This window comes from Euprymna scolopes, chromosome 2 (assembly GCF_053919585.1).
Source record: "Euprymna scolopes isolate OS-2025 chromosome 2, ASM5391958v1, whole genome shotgun sequence".
Lineage (NCBI taxonomy): Eukaryota > Metazoa > Mollusca > Cephalopoda > Sepiida > Sepiolidae > Euprymna > Euprymna scolopes.
The window spans coordinates 158,575,063-158,600,161 of NC_136483.1; the positions used below are offsets into that span (position 1 = coordinate 158,575,063).

A 25,099-nucleotide genomic window follows, 5' to 3' on the forward strand; every position below is an offset into this window, starting at 1 on the left:
GTAGCCATATGTTTCGACTTTTAAGAAGAAAAGCTAGTATTTAAGATGGAGGGGGGTGTCAGCGCTTCAGACTGAGTTATCTCCCCATGGCGTGTTCTAAAAATCCAAACATAGCTGTCTCCAACACGCTGTTATGAAAACATTTTTCCACTGTAAAAAAAACAAAAAAAACTACTCTATAAAATTAAGTGATTTTTTTTTTTTGTCAGAAAACTTCAGTCCATAACGAATACGTACAATATAACTTTTTTCGATATTTTCCTTTTTTAATGTCTTGATTAAACTGTAAGTTTGTTTGTTTTGTTTGTTTTTTTTTGCAGCTGTCGAATTGCCTACCTTATGACTCTGTCTTACATAAGTATACACAATTGTGTTCTTCAAATTCTATTTTCTTTAATAAACCATTTTCTACCTTATCGATTTTGATAAGTTTTTTTTTATATAATCATCTTAAAAATAGATACTATGAAATTCAATATTACGATTTCCGAAATCTCGTCCCAAAAGTGTAAAAGCGCCGAGTTTTGTTTTTGATTTAATTTCTACTAGATAATTTCCCCCAATTTTTAGTGAGAATACTTATTTTTACATGATACGTAAATATATCAAAGAGTTTTTACTTGGAATGTCCAAAGCACCTTATATAAAAAATATTTTTTAAATAAACTATGGAAAAAAATAAATTCAAACCACAAAATTCCTGCTCGTCACTCATTTAACTTAGGTTCTCAGGAAACCTGTTTGTATGTAAAAATAGGTTGTGGTGCACTCGTGCATCTTGACACTCATGTTGCAGCCCAGGTTTATGAAAGCAGTCGGCATGTTGTTGACAAGTTCTGCATAGTTTCTGGCCTTCTTGCTGCCAAGAAAATGCTTTTGCACTCTTCCTGTTCCACTTTGTTCATTGAGTTTTCAAACTCTGGATCTCTGAGCTGCCGAATCTGAGGATCATAAAAGATGTCAGCTTTTAAGTTCTCAGTGGGAGTGAATTGCATGATTAAGCCAAGCATGATGTGCAGCGGTGGTAAGAGTATTCTTGCTCAGTCCACCAGAAGGTTGTTCTTGACATTCCTTTCTTTGCCTTGACTGAGTACAAAATAGACTTTGTGGCTTAGTGGGGGATGCCCTTTTCTCTTCCCTGCAACCTCTCTTCCACAGAAGAGAGGTTGCGAGTTTGTCTTTGTTTCATTGTTATTTCCATGGCAAGTGCTCGTCTGAGCACCAATCTCTGGTCCCCTCTCGCCAATCTTTCATGATAAACACCTGTCTAGCTAAAACCACTGTCATTAATTTTCCCCACTCTTTATCTGTGCTTAAATCAAAGCATAAATTCCATGAGCAAAGCTTCTTTCTTAAAAGTGCACGACTGTGGAATTCTCTTCCGTTTGCCTGTTTCCCACCTGATTACAACTTGGATGTCTTCAAGTCCAACATAAATAAATTCCTGATGAACCGCCCCCTTAAGTAAGACACTTTATCAAATCTCCAATACTAACGATTACTGCAATATTATCCCATTGATTACTGTACACGCAATAACCCTTATCCCGAGTGGCTTCCGGGCCTTGATAAGTGGTGACCTCCATGTAAAAAAAAAAAAAAAAAAAATTTTTTTTTTTTAAAAGCACCAATTCCTCCTGCACAGGCTAGTTCTTACTCCTTCTCCGTGTAATGCTGCAGTTGCTGTACTAGTTTTTGAAGATTTCAAGGTTTTATGACTTTAACCTGATCCATTTTCAAGATAAATCACCCACAACTATTAGACATGAATATTTTTTGTCATTAAAAAGTAATCATTTCCAATCAAAACAATTATTCGACATGGCATTTTAACCCTCACCAACTTCTATAATGCTCTACATGTGAACAAAAAACAAAAAAACGTCATGTGGCCATAACTTAAAAACTTGATCTGATTGAGTAAAACCAATTTGTTGTTGGCCAATGTTATTTTTATTTTATTTATTTTTGAATTTGTTGGTTCTTCTCAAAATTCAACCTATTAAAAAAAAAAAACATTTTTTTTTAATTAAGAAAAATCTGTATGATATACATACCTGTAACGGAATGAAAATGTCATATTCCAAAAATCACCTAAATTGATCAATTACTTATATTTTTAACTAAGGAAATCAAATTTTATGAGTAAGCAAACAGTGTTTTGCATCGCTATCTTGAAAAAATAACGGCAGATAACTCCGCAACCATTCAAAATTGCAGGATCATGATTGTAATGCTAACGATGTCATATTAATCACTTAAAATCAATTACAAAATGATTTTCTTTATATAAAGAGAAACTTTGATCAGGATTTTTTGAAATATGACATTTTTGTTCCGTGACAGGTGCATATCGTAAAGATTTTTCTGTATTTTTTTTTGTTTTTTTTTTTTGTTTGTTTTGTTAGGTTAAACTGAACTTGCACCAATTTGTTTTATGCTATAATTATTGATGATCATGGGGGAAAATTATCTATAAAAATACCGATATGAATTCATAATTATAACCATGTTGACTGTCATACAATCTGTACATAATGCTAATGCGAATTAAGTCTTAACCCCCGATCTTGACATTCTCAACCACTATTATGGTTCCTATTTACAATGCCTCCCCACGGGACAGAGTTAGACACCAGGATCGTTTTTTAACGTGGAGAAAAGGAACAAAAATAAAAATTTTCTCAGTCGTGAAGGATTTCTCCTCCACTGACAGAGAACAAGAAATTGAAGTGCAGCATCTGAAAAACAGATACTACACTTTGATCTTGTCCCGAAGGCCAAAATTTGGTAACAAAAGGACATGGTTTCATCCTCATCATCAAATATGAGAGAATCATTAATTATGATCAAGAAATGGTAATTTCTGTCCAAATGTGTCCAAAAGATTGCTCTTTTTAACAGTACCATGTTCATGCTGGTTCAAAAGATGACAAAAGGTTTTAGCATACATACAAACATGCAGACGGCTGAGAATTACATAATAGATAAAAACGTTTTTATGTCAAGGTTAATATTATGTGTTTTTTAACAATTTAATATGCCTACATACAAGTCAATTAAGTATAAATTTACTTTTTAATTTTTGTTGTTGTTGTTAAAACATAACTTCAAGTAACACTAAGTTGTTTGCTGAAACCCATTTTACTGTAAATATTTCATATAATTTAAATAGTAATTGACCACTATTTCATTAGTCTATTAAAAAAAAAAAAATTTTTTATTTTAGTTATTATAACTAGGACTTCAATAAATGCACAATCTATAGTAATAGATTTCGGTGCTTATTCAGACTGGCTCTTATGGTGGCATTTAGGATTAAAGAAAATACAGAAATGTCTGTATGATACACATATCAGTCACAGGATGAAGATGACAAATCCAAAAATCACATAATTTGATCAAGTAGTTTTTATTTTTTATTTATTTTTTTTTTTTTTTTAAGAAAATCAAATTTTACTGTTTTAATTAGGGTGAAAAACATAATCAAAAAGTCAGCTGATAAGGGCAGACAACTTTAATGAACATGGAAACTGTTAAAACAATTACTGATTATCTCCTTATGTTCTTAGAAAAACATGGTCTCATCTGTCACTTCTCAGTAAAAAACAGCAAATTTGTTTTCCATAAATAAAAAAAATATACTGGATCCATTTTTTTTTGTGACTTTTGGAATATGCAATCTTCATTCCATGACAAAGATGTACAGTATAAGTTTTTTAACTTTTGTTTTTCAGTATAAGTGCCAATTTGAATAACTAAGCACACAAATTTTAATCTATTAGAATATTAAAATACTAAAGCTGAGATTGAAACCAAGACCTAAGGACATTGAGTCAAGTACGATAACCATTACACCAGCTTGACACAACATTTACAATTTGCTTTTGAAAAATCTTATCCTTAACATAAAGAAACTTATGTTTCTTGACCGCGCATGCACAGTCGTGAAACAGTTGACACATAAAAATCCGACAGCTCCTACGTATCAATTTACTAATTTTGACTCCTTAGCATCCTTTTTTCCAGGTGAGAACTGCTTAACAAGTTTTCCACATGTCTGAATATCTTATATAACAAATTTCAAATCTGTAGATTAAAAATCTGTTGAGTATATAGGTTGAGAAGTGTCCTCTCGCACACACATTCTCACTTTTATAGATAACTAGCAGGCCGCCTGGCGTTGCCCAGTCGTAAAATATGCATAAATATTATATTTTAATAATTGCAAAATTCTTATTGATTATAAACAGAAATATCATAGATATTTAATGGTACGTTAAATTGCTTTAGAAATAAATTAAAAAAAAAAAAAAAAAAAAAAATATGGAAACTGACACATGCGCATGCAAGTATAGCCAACTCAACATAAGGAAGCTGTCATATTTCGCGCATGCATAGTTGTGAAACTGTTGAAAACAGATAAAAAATCCGGTGGCCTCCCATGCACTAATTTTTCAATTTTGACCCCTTAAAAGCCAGATCAAAATGGAATAAAAAGTTTTCTACGTGCCTGAATACTTTACATACTAAATTTCAAGTCTGTAGATCAAAAATTTGTTGAGTATATAGGTTGAGAAGTGTCCACACACACATTATCACTTTTATAGAATATAAGACTAGATTTAACATAAAGTAATCTCTCATGTTTGGACTATTCTAATTTTTGGTGAGGCTGTTAACTAAATGTTTGTACCACTAACTCTAAATTCGACTGGCAAGGTTGGAAAACCCATATACAATCATACTTTTAAAAAATACCATTGAATTAATATCTCATAGCGAAGAAAAAGATGGTAAATTGCAAATAAAGAAAATAAACTGCTAGCAAAAAAACAGTTATTATGAGTCAACTTAGAAACGTAGTATAGTTGTCACACAAGAAAGTAGGACAGTTAGCCATAAAGATGTTGATTCTTAATACTTCAATGTCGATTTTTACTTACACGTTTCTATTTATTTCTTGTGATTTGTTTTAATTATTCTTCAACTTTAAAACCGGTTTTTGCACAAAAGTCTTGGTATGATGGTACAAGTTCAGAAGACTTGTCGACTAAAGGTGGAAATGAAATCTGGCCAGTGTGAGTTGTGGATATGTGTTGCATGGAGAGAAATGATATGATGGACGTATAATGAGCTTAGATTAAATGACGTAAGAAAAAAATTAAATCCGGAAAATATAGGAATATGATGCAGAACAAGGAAGATTTTGTTAATTTGATCGTATTGAAAGAGTGGATGAGTGCTTCGTGTGTGCTAGATGTGGAACTGGAGAGAGCCAGGTCAGTTGGCAGGAGGCCATGTAGAACGTGGGAAGAAGTGATAAGAATGGGCCTGGCTTGAAAGGGGTTAGTTTGGAAATCAATTTCTAAGAGCTGTCCAACACATGCAAGCATGTAAAATAGATGTTAAACCAAACAATATTAGGGTCACTACAGACATGATCAGTAAAGGACTGAAATAAATGTTTTCCAATTTTTTTCATTTTTAAGTAATTTATGAAAATACATTTCCTCATTTTATTCTTATTTAAAGCTTTTAGGTCATCTTAGTTATTTTAATGTTAAATGATTTTCTCATCTTTAGGGATTAATTATTTCAAGCAATTAAAAAAAAATTCTTGGAATACTAGTTCTAAAGCAATTTAGGATAAATAATGCATTTTGTACTTTTTTACTGATGTATTTAAAAAAAAAAACCTTAACTTAGAATAAGGCCAAATATTTGAACTGAAGTCACGTTTTTTTTTGGGGGGGGGGGGGGGGTTCATATTTATTAGGTTAAAAATAAACAGAACTACAAAATGACAAAATTTTCAAATTTATTTTCATTTTCTAGCATTTTGCTAATCTTTCAACACCTGAAGGTGTGGGTCCATTTTACAAGACATTTATATGCTGATTGTCACAAAGTCTTATCTCTACCAAAAAGGTTGGTCTGAAAGCCTTGTCATCCGTACTGAAAAGTGGTCAGAAACATTGTTATCCCTACCAAAAAAAAAAAGGGTATTCCAAGAGTCTTATTTTTATTATCCATATAAAAAAAAGGTAGTCTGAAACCCTTATCTCTACTGAGAAGGGGTAGTCTAAAAACTTTGTCATCCCTACCAAAAAGAATTAAGTGAAAACAGTGGTCCAAAAGTCTTATCTACAGCAAGTAAAGGTGGTCTGAAAGCCTTGTTATTCCTACAAAGAAAATGGTGTTCTAAAAGTTTTATTATCCATACCAAGAAAAAGACGTCTAAAATAGCTTTTTTAATTCATAACAAAAAAAAGCTGGTTCAAAAATCTTGTTATTCTTAACAAAAACGGATGATCTGAAGACCTTGTTATCCCTGCTAAAAAGGGTAGTTCGATAGCCACTACCCTTTTCAAAAAATAACAATAGAGAAACAATCACTAAAATCCATCTGTTGTAAAATATCACTCGGATTATGGAATTGCATTATTTTATGTCATAAAAAAAGTGTTTATACAGACCTTTCCAATGTGCAACAGTTTTAGTGAAAGTGAATTAACTGAATCCACTGCATTATACTATTGTTGTGTTGGGCTTTTATTGCTCTAGAATTTTTATTTAGTTTTACTGTTTTTGAAGTGAATAAACTGACTTCCGCACTTGTTGGCTGCATTGCTGAATTGTTTTGTTCTCCTGCTGTATCCATCACAGCCTGAGTAAATTATATTCTAATTGAGGATAGGTTTCTGGCAATTAATCTGTGAGTCAAGGATATTTTTGAGTAGGCAATAATTTCCATCTGTCAGGCTGAGGTGTGGATCTGAGCAGTTCTTGGGAGTCTACCCTCCTAGGCTTTATCTTCCCCTCTTTGAAAGTGGATTAGTTTATTGCTAGTTACCGGAGGCTCCCCCACCAAGGAATACTGATGGGGGTTGCTCCGTCATTTTTTGTGGGCCAGAATTCACCTCCTTTTATCTATTCTTTTTCCAATTCCCACCTTTTGACATTGTACCACATTTTCCCATGGTTAGAGAGAGGTATATATCTCCCTTTTGATAGTGGTAACATGATTTTTGAATGACACTATACAATAGACTCTTAAGCAACAGATACTGAGGCTTGCTTATAATATGATTATCTATCTATGAGTTTATATTTTTGTCTGTTTTTTTTTTTCTTTAATTCTTATAGGATGGCTGTTATTAGAGCAACTTGTAAGGAGAAAGATGTTATCATTTTAAAGGCAGGTTGCTAGTTTCAAGTTGTTTGATTTAAATTTTTTTATTCTGTAAAAACTATAAACATTTCTCCCTCCAAATGACTGAATAAAGGTCAATTTTGCATTCATTCCTGCAAGTATTAGAAGTGAATGTAGTAAGTTCAGGGAACTTCTGCTATTACTAACTAGCAGTGTGTTACCACTGTCGAATAAGGGAAGAGTCTATCAAGTATATATATGAAGTGTGACATGTGGAAGTGAAACTTGGCCAGTGAGTTTTGAAGACATGTTGCATGGAGAGAAATGATTTGACAATGCTATGATCGATGTGTAATGTGAGTTTTAAAAACAGGTGTAGTTCTGATTATCTTGGAGGAAAATTAAATCTGGACAGTATAGAGAGAGATGTGTGGAAGAGTGTTTTACTATGCACATAGATTCGAAAAAGTTGTCAAAAAAGCAAACAAATAAATAAATGTTATCAAAGACAATTTACTTTTCTATCTAACTGGATAAGTTTTTAGTGTTTTTATTTAATGTGAAATGTTTATTCAGTTCGAAATACAAGTAATGTTGATGGCTGCCGGCGAACAAGAAAAGATGGCTGTGATATCTCTGAAGACTTGAAATTTACTTCAAAATAAGAAAAACAAAATGGTGTTAGAAACCCATCCAATAAATGTTAGTGATATTTATTGAGTGGGTTTCTAACAAGGGAGCCCCTTGATCTCTTAAAACTAACTGAAGTATATAAAAAAAAAGAAGATAATTGTCCTTTATATTATAGAAGATTTAACAGAATTTGTGGAAAGTCTTCAGTTGTATCCTTCATCATATGTTGTCTTGCTTATGAAGATTGATTTTCAAAACTTTTGTAGGAGTTTTTGATATATGGTCATTCTTTGGACATCTGACGTGAACATAAGACCCCACTATATTATTGTACAATCTTTGTTTAAACTGAAACGTACCTATCTCTGTACTCCGATTAATGTAGTTTCAGAATTTATATGGTTATGGGGTTCTGTTTCGAAAATACTTGTAACAGTTTATTATTATTGCACTATCTTTGGACAGAATAGGCACTACTACACAGCCGAAAGGTCAAGAAAAGGTATTTTAGGTTGATTTTTCACATTCGACAAAGCAGTAACATCAGATGAGATTTGGAAAATTACTTGTCCGTTCGTCCATCCGCACTTTTCTCAATAACTACGTCTTGGAATTTTTTTAAATTTTGCAAAAAGATTAAACATGATATGAGTAAAAACAGCAACAGAATGGATTTTCCAGGAAAACTCCGGTTGTCCCTCTTGATGGACTAAGTCATTTTTTTTTTTTTTTTGTTTCGTTCACTGTGCACTCACGGAGGACCATGCCTGCTTCACTTTTTTATTTTATTTAATTGTAAAACTATTATACTAAACAGTAGATAAAACTGTAACAGATTTTACTGTCAAGATTTCATATTTCCAAACATTCCACATTGGCTGTAGTTATTAGAATCTGGCTTTTCACTCTTCTGACTGAAAAATCAGGAATTATAGGTCCGATAACAATCATTGATTTTTTTTTTTTTTTCTGTAGGGAACAAGAGGCTTCATCGTTTAGTTCCTAGCAACAGCAGCAGCAACGTTTTAATACAAAAGAAATCTTTATTTTTACTGTTAAGTCATTAATTCACCTGATATTGTTCAAACAATCAAATCCATTCTTCATATCCTTGAGGTTGACACAATCCATTCTTTAACTTTTGTCAGACATATGACTGATGAGGGTGGGGGTAAGAACACCTTCAAGGAATAAATTTACATATAGCTTATATGTATGACAAAATAAATATAGAAGAAAGAATAGGTTATCTGAACACTGTCCTGTTTACAAAAGAATGTTTATTTCGTATAACATGACTTTAAGCTGGTGGGCAGCTGGAGTTGACAATTTTGAAGAGTCAGGGTTTATATATCATCGTCGGCTCTTACTCTTATTGTCTTTCTTTTTTATTAACGTCAATGAATATGATTTCGAAGGTCTAGTCTATAGTGGAAAATTTAGTGTTCTTTACGGGGGGGGGGGTCACTCTGTTCCCCTTTTTTCGTTTTTCCTCTTCATGTATTTCAGTCTCTGGAAATTTGTTTTCACATGAACGGGTCTATGTTGACTAAGGCCAAGGTGTGCATCAGCTGGTCTTTATGCATATTTTTGGGATTCCTCATAGTCTAGTTCTGTTGGCAAGTTTGCCATAGACCATTTTCTTGGGAAACCTGAATGAATTTATTTTGTGGACATGGCCTGTCCAGTGAAGATTGATATATATATATATATATATATATATATATATATATATATAGATATAGATTTTGTTATTGTTGTTTTTTCCAAGCGATACATACGGTTAATATTGGCTCCACCTCCGAGCTCATATTTTTATTTACTTAGAAAGTCACCCTTTTAATTTGTTTGGACGTATATAACATTTTTTATTTATTTATTATTTTTAAAACAGTAATCTACGTACACGCGTGTTTCGAGGTCATTACCTCTCGTCAGCGTAGTTCAACTGTTTCTAGGGATCGAACCTCAGACCATGTTTACCACAGTCCGGTGCCTTAACCGTTAGGCCATAATCCCTAGATTAATTATACTGTTTATTTTTATCGCTTATAAATTTAGATTTTGTTATTGTTTTTTTTTCAAGCGATACATACGGTTAATATTATATATATATATATATATATATATATATATATATGAATAAAAATAAAATAAAAATACCAGCGATGGTTGACATTATGTTGTTTTAAAAAACAGTGTTAGAATCCTACCCATATCGGGAAGGAAACTGTATAAGAAGGTTGGGTTGTTCAATGTCTCTATGACATTGAACAAGCCAACCTTCTTATACACACATAGTTTCCTTTCCGATATGGGTAGGATTCTAACACTGTTTCCTTTTCATTTTCATATGGTCTATGATCGTTTTTTTTTTTTTTTTTTAATAATATTCTGAAGATGTCCTCTGCAATAGGGACGAAACGTTGATCATTTCATAAATTCATTCGGTTTTTCTTTTTTCAAAACAACATATATATATATATATATATATATATATACACACACACATATATTTGATGTTAAAACAAAATAACTTTAACTAACATTCTAGTCATTACACATAATTTATATATCAGATTTGACTCAATGGCTCATAGTTTGTTTACAGGAGAATGAGAGTGCTCACGCGGTCTTGGTGTTGGAGAGGAAATGGGTATTGGAATGGTCCTGTTTACCACTCCTCCTAGCCTTGGTAATATATGGGCTATCTAGGGAGATGTTGACCAGCCCTCACTCCCTCTGGCCATGCATTGAGTTTTGATCTAGTTAACTTTGGCCCCAGAGTCTGCAGACATTCATTGTTTGATACGGTATTGTCAGAATGCAAGATTGGTTAAAATGAAAGAATATTTATAATATCTAGGTAAGCCATTGTTGATGTAGCTGATTGGATATTAACATGAATTAAATGGATTTAAGTCCTGTTGTAACCAAGAAAATCCATATCGTGGATTTTCTTGGTTGTGGATCATTCATAACTTTTGTGGTACTGGTGTGCGAGAATGATACGATGGATGTCTAATTCTGTGGAAATCCCGGAGTTTGATAGAGAAATTTTCAAGTTCATCAGGACACACTTGAGGTTACATTGGCCGAAACATTGTGAAAATACAGTAGAACCTTGGGATACGGCATTAAAAATTAGTAACAAAGTACAGTACAGTGTATAATACACATGTATAACATTACAAATAACACCATAAGACAGGGCAAATACCGTAACCAGGGGTCGGAAAAACATAGTATTCCACATTGTAACCTGAAAAAAAACGTATCCTAGACCCATTGTATCCCGGGGTTCTACTGTAACTGAAAAAATGAGAGCAATAGTCTGAATAATCTAATTAATACAGGTTTTATTTTAGCGTAACTAATAATTTCTTTCAAAGTCATTTCCGTAAGTCTATAGGGTTTTTTTTTTGTTTTTTTACATAGGCGTCACCACTTATCAAGGCCGATTGGCCACTCAAGGATAAGGGTTAAAGAGTGTAGAGTAGTCAAAAGGACAATATAGTAATCGATAGTAATGGAAGTTTGGTAAATTTGTTAACTTAAGTGGAACGGCTCATCAGAAACTTGTTCACGTTGGACTTGAAGACAACCATATTATAGACAGCCGGAAAGCAGGAAAACGGAAGACAATTCCACAGGCGTGCAGTTCTAAGAAAGAAGCTTTGATCATGGAATCTATGTTTAGGTTTAGGCACAGATATAGAGTGGGGAAAATTATTGATAATGTTTTCAGCTAGTCTAGTGTTTCTTCGGATGTATTTCTGACATTAATCTATTGAGTTAATAGGAACTAGTGTTTTCATCAAGGCGCCATTCCTAGCTTATTGAGTATCAAGGCTAAAGAGAGCCTCGCCTGCTTTATAATACAAGTAACACAAAAGTAAAACCTCCTATTTTTTAACTAGAAAAAGTTGAAGAGCTATGAAGACAGAAGTGGTACCATGAAAACAAGTAACCTTTTGTACTCTACAATTTGTTTTTCTAAATGTTCACAACCATTCTCAATGCAGTTTTGCCAGGAATTCAATAACGCTTCTCTGCTTCTGATGCACATCCATGACTCTTTCTTAGTCAATATCTGCAACCGAGTGATGAAGCTTTCAGATCATAAATGCATAAGTTCAGTCATCATACCAATGTAATTTGCAATCCCCTTTGATCCATTCGTGCAGAATAAAAGAAAATAGGAGACATTACTATTGGAACACCCTCTCATGATTATAAACTTAATCATCAAATAACTCATTAAATGTAACAAGTGTTACTCACGAATCGCATAATGTATTTCAATTAAATGTATGTATGGTTAAGTAATCATAGTCATATTTGTACCAGTTTGTTTTTCAAAATAAAAAGAAAAAAAAAATGCTCTTGTATCTTGGTACAAGGTTAAGTCAGATGTTTTCAGGCTTCTCTGGTTAGAAATCCCTATTTAGTTGTTTCCACATTTATTTATTTTATTTATTGGTCCCCCAACAAAGGAGGGATTGGACCAAGTAATTCACTCCTGTTTGTTCGCACTTTTCTCAGTAACCACGCCTTGGATTTTTTAAAAATTTTGCACAAGCATTAGTCATGGTGAAAGTAAATTTTTGCCAGAACGCATTTTCCGGGATAAATTTTGTGTGTGTGTGTGGGGGGGGGGCTATTATAGGGATAAAATTGCTCCAAAATCGTTCGTTTGTAACACTTTCCTCAATAACCACTCATTTAATTTTTTTGTTTTAATTTTGCATAAACATTAGTTATGGTGAAAGTAAATTTTTCATTCATGGAGGGGAGGGGGGACCTTGCAGGCCCAGCTTGTTTATTTATTTATTTGAGAGATATCCAGTTCTTCAACAAAGGAGCACTTTGGATAGGTCCAAAATAAAAATTGCTCCAGTCAAGGATGCCCCTCTCTCTCCTCCTGACAAAGAACAGAACAGATTCATTTAAGTTAATTTCCATCTGTTAAACAAAAAACATGATTTCCCCATTCTTAGTATACCTTCCTTCCTGTCTACCTCTTTTTAGTTTCTTAAAATAAGCTATTCTTTTTTTCCATGCATTCAACACATTTTCTTGTCCACCTGTGCATTTGGAGTGTTAGCCAACAAAATTCCTAAAGGCAAAAAAAAAAACTTTGAGGGGCAGAAAAGAAGAAAAATGCTGTATTTGTTTAGAATGACTTGTTTGGTTTGGCTTTTCTTTTTCTTTTTTTACTATCTCTAATTTAGACAAGATTGCACACTGACATGAGTATTCTCATGACAGTTTTCTAAGCTTTACTACTTCAGTGTTGGCTCATGACAAATTGGAAGCAGGTATTTTTGTTTGTAACACTATCATAAAAAAATTGCCATACACAGCCAATGTGCTATCTCTATTCAGTTTAGTTTTTCAACAGAGCCCTCGCTCTCTTTTCCTAGATGCATTGCCTTCTGCCAGGGCTGAGGAACTCCATATATCTCCTGTATTGTAACACTCCAGAATATCAGAGGAAAGCAAACAGATGGTATACATTTTTTTTCATTTAAGGGATTGTCAGCTCCATAACAAAGGAACTCCATTTACCTAGCCCTCTTGCCAAAGGGTAATTTGAAACTGTGCAAAGCATGGCATTCATCGCTGAGATATTGTACATACCAACTTATCTGTAAGATAAATATAACTTGTGTGTATATATATATATATATATATATATATATATACACACACACACACATACATGAATCACAATACTGTGAAAAGCTAGGAAACCTACATCAATGATTTTTTTCCAAGATTAGTTTTAAAAAAATATATATATAATAAAAGATTTTGTGATATTTTTTCGATATTGATGGTCATCATCATAATATTCGATTTAATGTGTTTTACATGTTGACATGTGTTGGACAGCTTCTCCACCATCAACAACGAGCAGCCTGTACCCAATGTAATGATGTATGAAGGTGAAATATAGCCATGGAGGGTTGAGTACGTGTGTCGCATGTAGAAAATGATACGAGGGATTTGTAATATGAGTCTTAAAGATAGGTGTAGATCTGATGACCTCAGAGGAATATTCTGCACAGTGTAGGGAAACGCGTGCAGAACAGAAGACTTTGATGATATGACCATGTTGAAAGCATGGATTGGCGTTCTTAGGTTAGCAGATGCAGAATAGTTGAGGTATCAGACTCAATTCACAAGAAGGTCAAGGAAAGATGGGAGAAAGAAGGATAAATACTTGGTCAGAGATAGGTTAGATTAGAAGTCAATTTCTAAACACTATCAAACACATGCCAGTATGTAAAACAAAAATTATGATGATTATAAGTTAATTTTTGCGATCTTTGGACTTTATGAAATTTATATTGAAATTAAGCTATGCATGGAATTTCTATGATTGGAAAGTTTCTCAAATTAATATGTTGAGTGTCAATTCAAATAGTATATCATTGCATGTATAAAAAGGTAATCAGTTTTTTTGTTTTGTATTTTTTTTTTTTTTTTTTTACGTTCATTATTCTAAGTCATTCAAGCAGGGAAAGATTCAACAGAAAAAAGTTAAGTATTTTTCTCTACATGAAGGCAAAGTTAAACTTAAGGTCAATTTTTGATGTCGGGTAGATCCAACTCTCCAAAAAGGGTCACTCTGAATTGGAACAAAAATAAAAATGTCCTCAGTCTGGAAGGATTTATCTATCGCTGACCAAGGACAGAACAGATTAAGAATATGATGAATGGTATTAGAGTTTCTGACACATTTTTAATAGAATGACTGTTTATAAATATTGAAAATTTTTCATAAAGCATATTATCAGAACAAATATTACAGTTTGTTCTTAGCTAAAAGGACAAACTTGATAAGTAAGTCAGCTTTTAACGCTTTTTACTCGACTTGTCAGTCTAGATATATCAGTTGAAATAAGACTTGATGCTTGTATCACTATTGTCCCTTTGTGAACCGAGACAAGCTGTGAAATGTCACATGTGTCATAATTACAGTAATGGGTTGGGTAGTACGACAACAAAGGGGAAAAAATCTAAAAATTATTTAGAAAATGAGTTCATAGAAAATAAATACCACTCCTTTTTTTTTTTTTTTTTAAAGACTGGGTATTTACTTCCCTCCCACCTCTGGAAGTTGCATTCTGGCTACTTAAGAATTGCCTTAGCAGGTCTGTCAGCATTCCCTGTGCGGTGATGGAGCCTCAGGCAGTTAGCTATGAAAAAGTAAGCCTTGGGAGGATAGACTTCTTGGAGCTGAATAGAACAATTATCATAACATTAAAAAAAAAAAAAGAAAGGCTATTGCAATGGCTCAGTTTTCTTTTTCCAAACTGATTGTCTTGAACGGACCCTCAATTAGTATGTTAGGCGTGAGAAAAACGGTATTTTCCTTTTTTTTCCTTTTTTTTTTCTTTTTTTTTTTTTTCATGCATGTTCTTTTCCTGGAAATATCAGTTAGCTATGCATCTAAAGCTGACTGTACCTACCCAGCATTGCCCAAAATGCAACAAAGTCATTTTAGTTTTTAATTATTGTTTGCACATTTTTTTTAACTTAAGCAGAAAAAGAAATGTTGTAATAAAAAATATTTTTATATTCAAAAAAACAATGAATTATTTCCCTTGCTGATTTAAAATTTCACATCATAATTGAAAAATGTCAGTATCATTTTTTTGTTATTAAAAACAACTCCGAAATCAAACTTTTTACACAACCGACTATATACCTCTGGGTAAAACACAACCCCTTTAATTAATGTTAAATACTTTTTTTTTTTTTTTCTTAATATTTAGCACTTGGAAGATATTGAACACAGAAGCAAGAGTTGCGCAATCTCCACCCATACTTCTCCTGAATCAGCGTAGCTTGATTTCAGTGGCAAGAAGTCTAGAATGACTGGAAACAATACTTAGATAAGCAGAGAACACATACAGCACCTGGTATTTCTAAATGATCACCCATTTTAGTACTGACCAGGTTTAATGTTGCTTAAATTTAGTGTTGAACAGTAATACAACGCCAGGATAAGTGAAGAATAACTTGTGTATTTTTATAGTTGATATTTGTGCAGAATTTGAACCAGATGTAACTAACGGTCCGCTCGGCTTTGCTTGGAACATGATGTCATGCACTCAGGTTTGACTGAAATCTGAAGTAAGACACCAATTAGCCAAATCAATGTATGACAAAGGAGTAGACGGTCTTTGGGGAAAATATTGGAAGAAAAAAAAAAATCAATAATTTAAGTAAACCACACCCCCTCAAACAGCCGTTCCTAATATCTCCACCTTGGATCAACAGTTAAAGATAGATGTGGCTGGAGGTGTACCAAGACGAAAAGTCAAAAGTCGGGAATAGATGTTAAGAACTGGCACGTTTTTTATCCCAGCTGTCATAAATAATTAAAAAAAAAAAAAAAAAAGGGTTCCCCAGAAAAAATTTGTTCATGAAAAGATAAGTTACAAAAATTTAAAAAAAAAAAAAAAAAAAAAAAAAAAAAAAAAAACGCAAAAAAGTGTGGGTTTTTTTGTTTTTGTTTTTTTTTTTTTTTTTTTTTGTAAAACTTTTGCTAAAAAAACACAAAAAAAATGGTTATCTGAAAAAGGATAAAACAAATTGCTACAGTAGGTCATTGTTTATTTTTGTTATATATATTTCTTTTCTAGTGATTTATATTTAAATGTTTTCTTCAGTATTTTCCTCAAGTAGCATAGCATTAATAATCAGCGATGCTCGGCAAAAGCTCGCAGTTGACGTCATGTTCCGAGTTACGTTTGGTTCAAATTATGCACAAGTGTCTCATAGTTTTTAATTTTCCTAGATTAGTTTTGAAAAATCTAATCTAGGTTATAGCCTGTTGACTTAGAATGAGTGCTCTATGCCAAATTGATAATTGAGTATGGTAAAATTTGTGCTTACTTTTTTGCATTAAATACTAATCGCTATTAATCACTTACTGTGTATTGAAAGGATACCATAATTCTTAGTTTAATGCATCTTAACATAACAAAAATTCATACAAAATTTCAGCCAGATCGACACACTAATTTCTGAGAAAAAGTTGAGTAGATGGATGGAAAAATAGATAGAGAGAAATATGATATAGATAGCTGGAGGGAGAACGTATGGATTAGTACATTTCCCAAGGATATTAGTAAAAATGATGTAGATGATGAAGAGCCAGTGCTCAAAACAATGAGATATTATAAAAAGGCTGACTGGGAAGCCATCAGGGATCTTATCAGAGATGCCCCATGGGGAAATATTTTTTCTCTCCCTGCTGAACAATGTGCAAACGAGACCACTAACTGGTTCAAAACTGCAATCAAAGCGCATGTTCCCATGCGGAAATTTTATAGTAAGCTCCACTCTCCCCAATGGTTTACTTCGACTTGCGCAACTGCCATTGCCCAAAAAAGCAGCATGCATACCGCAAATTTAACCGACATAAGTCCAGTTCAAACAGACTGAAGTATATAGAAGCTAGAAATAACGTTAAGAAAGAAATAGCGACAGCTAAGAGAGAATTTACGCAAACCACTAAAAAACGTATCGAAGCACAAAAACTAGGAACTCGAGACTTCTGGAAAATCTACAACAGTGTAGTAAATAATGAGCAATCAACAATTCCCCCACAAACCAACAATCACGAGGTTGTCTCCTCAGCAACCGAGAAGGCTAACATGCTTGCCAGCCGGTTTGCCTCAAACTCCACACTGGACCCTTCCAACCACTCCCTACCTGACTTTCCTATGCAGACAGACGCCACGCTAGACGATCTGAAAATCACCCCTGCTCAGGTGCATGCTATCATAAAAAATCTTGACACTTCAAAAGCATGCGGACCCGATCTCATCCCAACTGTGCTATTAAAAAAATGCTCGGCTGAAGTAGCTCCAGTTCTCTCCAAACTCTACAACAAATGCCTTAATGAAGCTTGCTTTCCGGGCTGTTGGAAAACTGCTTCTGTTGTACTAGTATTCAAGAATTCTGGCGAAAGGACTGACCCATTAAATTATCACCCCATTAGCCTCCTCCCACTTTTTGCCAAAATATTTGAGACCTTAATTAACCATGCTCTAATCACCTTACAGATGCTAAACTTCTGACTGACCAACAATATGGATTTAGACAAGCCCGTTCCACAGCAAACATCCTAACTGTAATCTCTGAACGCATATACCATTCACTGGACAAAGCGGGGGAGGGCAGAGCGGTAGCTCTAGATATATCTAAGACTTTTGACAGGGTATGGCATGAGGGTCTCCTCAGGAAAATTAGATCATACAGTATCACTGGTAGAATACTTAACATAATTAAATCCTTCTTAGATAAGAGAAAAATCCAGGTTGTCCTCAACGGTCGTACATCTAAACAATATGATATAAATGCAGGAGTGCCCCAGGGGTCTATCCTTGGACCTCTATTGTTCCTGATTTTCGTAAATGACCTCCCCGACAAAATTGCCTCTGAGATGGGTATATATGCTGATGACCCTACACTCTATAACAGGCATGACAGGAAGACGAATGAACACATTTCTAAAGAAATGGCAGAAACACTAGAGGAAGACCTCAAATCTGTAGTGGAATGGGGACAAAAATGGTTGGTCACGTTCAATGCCGCCAAGACTAAACTAGTTTCATTCAATAATTACAAGAAACCCTCTCTACCACCTATAGCAATGGCCAACGACTCTTTATCCGAGAGTACATCTTTCAAACTCCTTATCCTAACGTTCACAGGAAACATGAGTTGGAACAATTACATTGAAGGCATTGCCAGGGCCGCTGCAAGAAAGGTGGGCTCTCTCTACCGTGCTAGACAACTACTAACACCCAAAAGTATCTTGTACCTCTATAAGGCCACCATTCGCCCATGTATGGAGTATTGCTGCCACATTTTGGCTGGTGCATCTGCTACTAGTCTCTCGCTCCTTGACAAGGTTCAAAAGAGTCACAAACCTGATAGGCCCTGAACTGGCATCTAAGCTTCAGCCTCTGTCCCATCGACGAAATGTTGCATCCCTCTGCCTGTTCTACAAGTATTTTAGTGGTGAATGCTCTGACGAACTGCAATCACTTGTGCCCCCACGACGTGAGCACCCTCGACAAACCCGACAGGCTGCTAAATCCCACCCCCACACTGTAGAGATCCCTAGATGTAAAAGATCTTTCTACTCCAATAGTTTCTTCCCCAGAACCGCTAGACTTTGGAATTCCATTCCAGGTCCCTGCTTCCCCAACAGTACTGACGTGCAGAAGTTCAAGTGTAACGTGAACCGACATCTTGCTGCCCAAATCCCTACATAGTACCCCACTAGTTGTTGCCCCTGATAGTAGCCCCCTACACCAAAGTGGCAATTTGCCTTGTTTGGGGTGAAAATGTAATAAAAAAATAAATAAATAAAATAAAAAAAAATAAAAAAGTATGTACCCCTCCTCCCCCAGATAGAACACTAACTGGACACATGAATCTGTAATATGAAAATCCACTGATCAGAAGTAAATTTTGATTCGTTAGCTTAAAAGCTATTTGGATCTGACAGAATAATTTTAGATTTATAAGAAAACTTGTATGATTAATACTATCTTAGCTATTCCATCATTAATAGGAATGTGGCCAATTAGTCTAATGGATGCAGCTGCAGCCTATGGAATCAATTGTGTGATGTCCAAATCCTATTTGATCTAGTGTGGTCATTTATTCACAAATATAACACAAGAAAATCTATTAGTTTTCAATCCTCCTTATTGTCTATTGTAATTTAAATAGAAACTTGCATTCAATTAATTGTATACACAGTCGTTTACAATAAGTATTATGATTCAGAATAAAATAATCTATTAAAACGCTTTATTAGAGTATAGGAATTAGAAAGCCAAATATCAAAGTGCTTTTTTTTTCTCTAAGATAAATAATTTATCTTAAAGAATGAACAAACTTTCCACTTAAAAGTTCTTATCAAGTTTTGATATGTTTTTTTTTTTTTTTAAATCATCTTCTCTGTAAAAGATATAAAATCCCCTTGTGTATAGTAAGTAGTCCATGGAGTTGTTAGTCATGGCTTGTTTAAATGTGTCACACATTGCTTTGTGATATAGGTTAATAATATATTGCCACTTTCAAACATGGTTTAATATTTGAATTACAGTATAGAAATTAGAAAGCCCAAATAACATGTTTTATTTGTTGTTTTTTTTTTTGTTTTGTTTTTGCCTTTTTTGCATCTAAAAATATGGATTTTATGAAAGATTTTTTTTACCCTTTGAAAATGTCATTTTTAACGGATTGATTAAAAAAAAAATTTACATTGATAAGTAAGGATATAATTTTGACCAAAATTTTATTTTTCATAACCTGAAAAGTGTGGTGGTTATTTTTTTATTTTGCTTATATGGCATTGCTCATCAAGGCCAAAAGTCACTCAAGGACAGGTTAATGGTTTGTGTCAGATGAATGTTGAAACAAACACCTAGAAAATAGGAAAGTGTGGTAAGATCTAGGCTGAATTTAATTATTTAATGGGATTGCTAAACTTTAATTTGTGAACATTAAACTTGAAAACGACTATAGTGTAGTCATCTGGGAAGCAGCCCCTTGGTATTGTGTTCCATAGACGGAAACTTCCATTTTAGTTTTATGTACGGAGAAAAAAACGAAAAATATTCACAGTGGTTGTAGCTAGACGAGTTCTTGTGAATATTTTACTGGAGGGAACCAGAGATTGGAGCTCAGTTGAGCACCTATCATGAAAATAACAATAGAGTAGAGAAGCATTAGCAATGTCTTTTCTGTAAGAAAGAGATTGTAGAGAGAATAGGAAACACCCAACTAAATTCTGGAGATGTTGCAACAGTACTCCATCTTGCCATTTTCGTTTCAAGTCATTTCTTTGTAAAGTAATATTCACAGAAATGTTTTTATTTTTTAGCTAGTAGGGGGTACCTGGCGTTGCCTAGGTGTGTGTGTGTATGGGGAGAGGGGGGTAAGTAATAACCCTGTTAAAATAATCGGAAAACCAAAATAAAAAAAACAGCGGAAAAAAAAAATCAGAAAAAAAAATGTGCAATCTTAAGATAACAACGTTGTGTGTGTGGGGGGTGGGTGGTAAGCCCCGGTGTTTAGAGGTGTAAAAGAAAAAAAAAAAAGTTTTGGTCGGAAGGTGGGCTTGAACTCGAAGCCTTGAGGGTAAGGCAGAAAAAACAAAAGCTTGACATGTTACGCATACACCAAAGAGACAAACAACTAAGTAGTGACAAAATGAAACGTTAAAAAAACAAGCATGTTAAACTAACATGAATGTTTTCTTGGTCAAACATGACGTCATGGTCGCAGTAGTCGTGGAAAACAGAAAATGAAGGAACAATTTCTTGCTACACCCTCCCTGTACAAAACTGGTGATTTTAGGGTGAAGGAATTTGGCCAATTTTTCGAGATTTGTCGGGCGAAGGTTCAGGCTTTAAAATCATATCTATCTAGCGAAAATCTGTGACCTGTGTCAAAAGTTTTTGCGAGAAATACAAACATACACACATTTTCGCTTTTATATATATATACTAGCGGGGGGGGTACCCGGCGTTACCCGGGTGTTTGGAAGTGTGTGCGTGGTTTTGGGTAAATCCAAACTGGGGGGGGGGGGGATTAAAATTTAAAAAAAAAAAGTTTTGGTAGGTAAGTATGAGGACCGAACCCGAACCCTTGAGGCAAAGTTGGAAATTAAAGTGTGAAAAACGAAAACGTGCCACGTAAACCATTGGGCCACCGCAAAATACAGAAACACGTTTGAATTTATTTAACTATTTAGAATTGGCAGGTGCACGTTTTAATGACTTAATGAGGTCAACTGTGACTGCGGGGTAGTATTTCATTTACTGCCGGAATGCTTTTTTTATTTTTATTTCCCAAGATGGGGGGGGGGGACCAGCTCCCCATAAAAAGGAGATCGTCCAAATTGAATAGCAATTGTCTGATATAAGGAAAATATTTCCACATTGATCAAATCTGATTGCTTTCGGACGTTTCCGGCAATCGCAACCGGAAAAATACAGCCAGAATTAGTGCCGTTTTATATGTAAAAGCCTAATCCACACGCGGCGAGCGAAAAATGTTGAATGTTTATCTTTTTGAAGTCGAGCAATTTAAATAGACAGGCGACCTCCGTTAACTCGTAGATATTATGATTTATATGTGATATAAAAAGTTTTAAGAAAAAGTTTTACAGACATACACAAAAAGCGAACATACATACATTTTCACTTTTATATTTATAGAAGACACGTTACCAACGAAAGAATCAATAATGATGCACATGCCGCATGTTAGGATCGATTATATCATTGATTTAGTTTTCTTTTGTCTTGAGAGACAATGGATATCTTCTGGCCTGCTCAAGCAGGAGTTTATCATGAAGCAATTTTTGCTTAATCTCTAACTTCACTACTCTTGACCTAAGATTACCCCGGTTCAGTATCAAGATGAGATCCAAGATAACCAGTAGCAATGCTTGGATAAGCAGAGAATTGGTGTTTCACATCAGTTTCGCTTTTATACATAAAAGCCGAATCAACACGTGAGAAGCCAAAATAGCAAGAATTTTGTAAAAGTCAGCGTAAATAAATCTGGCCGTGACTCGCGTTCGCAAATTCGTGCATATTATGATCTACACGGTATATAAGAAGTTCTAAGTGATAGTAAACCCTTTCCCCCGAGACCCCCCGCCAGCCTTTCTTGGACATACAAAAATGCACATACTGCATTTGCCTTTTAAATATATACTAGCGAGGGGTACCCGGCGTTGCCCGGGTGTTTGGAGGTGGGGGGGGGTAAAAAAAAAGTAAGTATGAGGATCGAACCCGAACCGTTGAGGCAAAGTTGTAAATCAAAGTGTGAAAAAAAACGTGTGCCGTTAACCATTGCCCCACCGCGAGATGCTAACAGAAACATGTTTGAATTTATTTAATTATTTGGATTTAGCAGGTGCTCGTTTTAACGCGTTAATGAGGGCAAGTTTGACTGCGGGATTTCATTTACTGCTGAACGCTTTTTTTTCCCACAAGATGTTATAGGAAAAAGACTAACCCACATGCGGCGAGCGACAAATATTGAATATTTATCTTCCCGAAATCGAGCAAATTAAATAGACAGGCGAGCTTCGTTGTTAACTGTGAGATATTACGATTTATATGTGATAAAAAGTTTTCAAAAGTTGTGAAGCAAGCGACTGCTTCTCTGAAAAAAGCCTTTTGTAGACACACAGAAAAAGCGAACACACATGCATACATTTTCGCTTTTATATTTATAGATATATATATATACATATGAGATAGATTACTAATTACTATTACTATATATATTTATATACTTATTACCGTATATATTATATAGTATTTATAATTAATGGTTTCCATATTGTGTTAAATTCTATACTAGATATATTTAGTAATACATTGTCACTCAACATGTGTTGCTTTTTTTAGTCATCTTACGCGCCACCGTTCTTTTCTGTCTATAATTTTTACTTTGTCTCATAATGGTAGATGGTTTCCCTTTTTCCCTCCAGATATGGTCAGCCATACCCGATTTTTCAATTTCTCCACATATTACAGGTTTTCGATGTTCTTCTAACCATACTATTAGTGGGTGACATGTCTCAGTTTTCCACATTTACATGGGATCTCATATGCATAGTTTATAGTCATGATTTTTCTGAAGCAGGCTTTACTCTCACAAGATGTTTCTGGAGAGTTGAATCGCTTCTGAATACTGTCCTGATGTTATATGGATTACATATTCTTTGAAATTTTTCCAACAAGCCCTTCATGTATGGTATACAAACTGTGATGAGTTTTTGGGTGGTGTCTTACGGTGTTTGGTCCAGATTTCTTGGAGCTGATGTCATGCTCTCTGGATAGGAGTTACGGTGGAGGGTTTCTCTTATACCGTCCATCTCCTCTTGATATGCATTGCTGTTACTGCATATTGCCTTTGCTAAATAAGGTTGTAGGTTACACCGACTGAAACATTGTGAAAATAACACTTAAGAGGAGAACAGTAGTCTGAGGAGTCCAAATAATACTTAGAAGCAGTATTTGAATCCGTGTTGTCAAGTTGATAGCCAAATACTCAACTCCAACTCTTGAACTGTTAAATAGTCTGATTCACGCCTGAGAAATCTTCCAATAGTAATAATCCTCAACTATAATAAAGACCAATGTGTATTTGTATGAACTTCCATTCTATCACATAAAGTTAGCAAGTAAAACATACTTTTTTTTTCTTAGCAAGACAAAACCATTTTCAGGTGGTAAAGGAAAGCAAATAGTAGATGAGACGACTACTTACTCCACCATCTAAACTGAATTAGGAAAGAAATCTTCCATTCTATAAAAAAAACTCAAATTATTATTTAGGGGGGAGGGCATATGATAATTCATGTAGTAGAGTAGAAAATGAATCTTTTGTTTACTTTTGTCAGCCTCTTAAGTCTTGCTTCCCTTAGTCCTTTAGTGATGTTTTCTGACAAAGAGGGAAAAATTGCTGTTTTTTATGAGTTGGATCTATACATTTAACACTTATTGTTGGCTAGGTTTTTTTTATTATTTTACACTTATTAATGCCTTGTCTGGAGTGATTTATTTATATATATATATATATATATATATACACATGTAACTATACGTACACACACACACATTAGATGGTTACGTACCCATGCATTTTAAAATGTTATTACTGTTTTCAAATTTTACATTGTTAATTTTTGGCTGTTTAGCTCTTAAATACAGTGCTTCCAGTATTTTTAGTCTTTTTACGTTTGGATCCATATGAATGATTTTTGTGTTATCAACTAGGATTTTTCTAAATTGGGAATGTGGGCAGCCATGTTGTTTTAGGTGTTGGCAAATCGAGCTTGTATCTGAAACGTGTAGGGTCAATCGTGTGGACAATGTGTTGGTTGTATGTCCAATGCAGATATTTGTGTTTCTATTGTTGGAGATGCATCCTCGCAAGGGGTATTAAAATTGGTAGATTACATTGGTTTTGTCAACTGATCTTGTTGTCTGAGAAGTGTTGTTTTTAATTATAGGTTAGCAGTCAATTTCTTGTAGGTGGTAAATCTGATCTTATTAATGAAATGTATGAAAAATTGAATTAAGATAATTCTTTGATTTAACATGGTACCCGACGGTGCCTAGGAATGAATGAGGATCAGCTAATGTTACACCCTCCAATATTTTATTGTCATCAAAATCGATAAACTCTATTTTTCAATCCTTCCTGCAGTCCACACTACATTGTAGTCTACATTGCACT

General features: G+C 34.2%; 2 protein-coding genes across 4 annotated transcripts in view; one reads left to right on the forward strand and one right to left on the reverse strand.

Annotated features, from left to right (window-relative positions):
- The window catches only part of LOC145297826 (uncharacterized), a 39,511-nt gene extending 32,895 nt beyond the window's left edge, over positions 1-6,616 (reverse strand). Inside the window, exon 1 of one of the 2 annotated variants that reach the window (XM_080144163.1) lies at positions 6,480-6,616. The gene's annotated coding sequence lies outside the window, so the exon portion shown is untranslated. The remainder of the gene's footprint in view (positions 1-6,479) is intronic. The other variant, XM_080144175.1, reaches the window with a different exon arrangement.
- The window catches only part of LOC145297816 (mitofusin-2-like), a 130,224-nt gene that overhangs the window by 4,758 nt on the left and 100,367 nt on the right, over positions 1-25,099 (forward strand). The gene's annotated exons all lie outside the window — the stretch shown is intronic.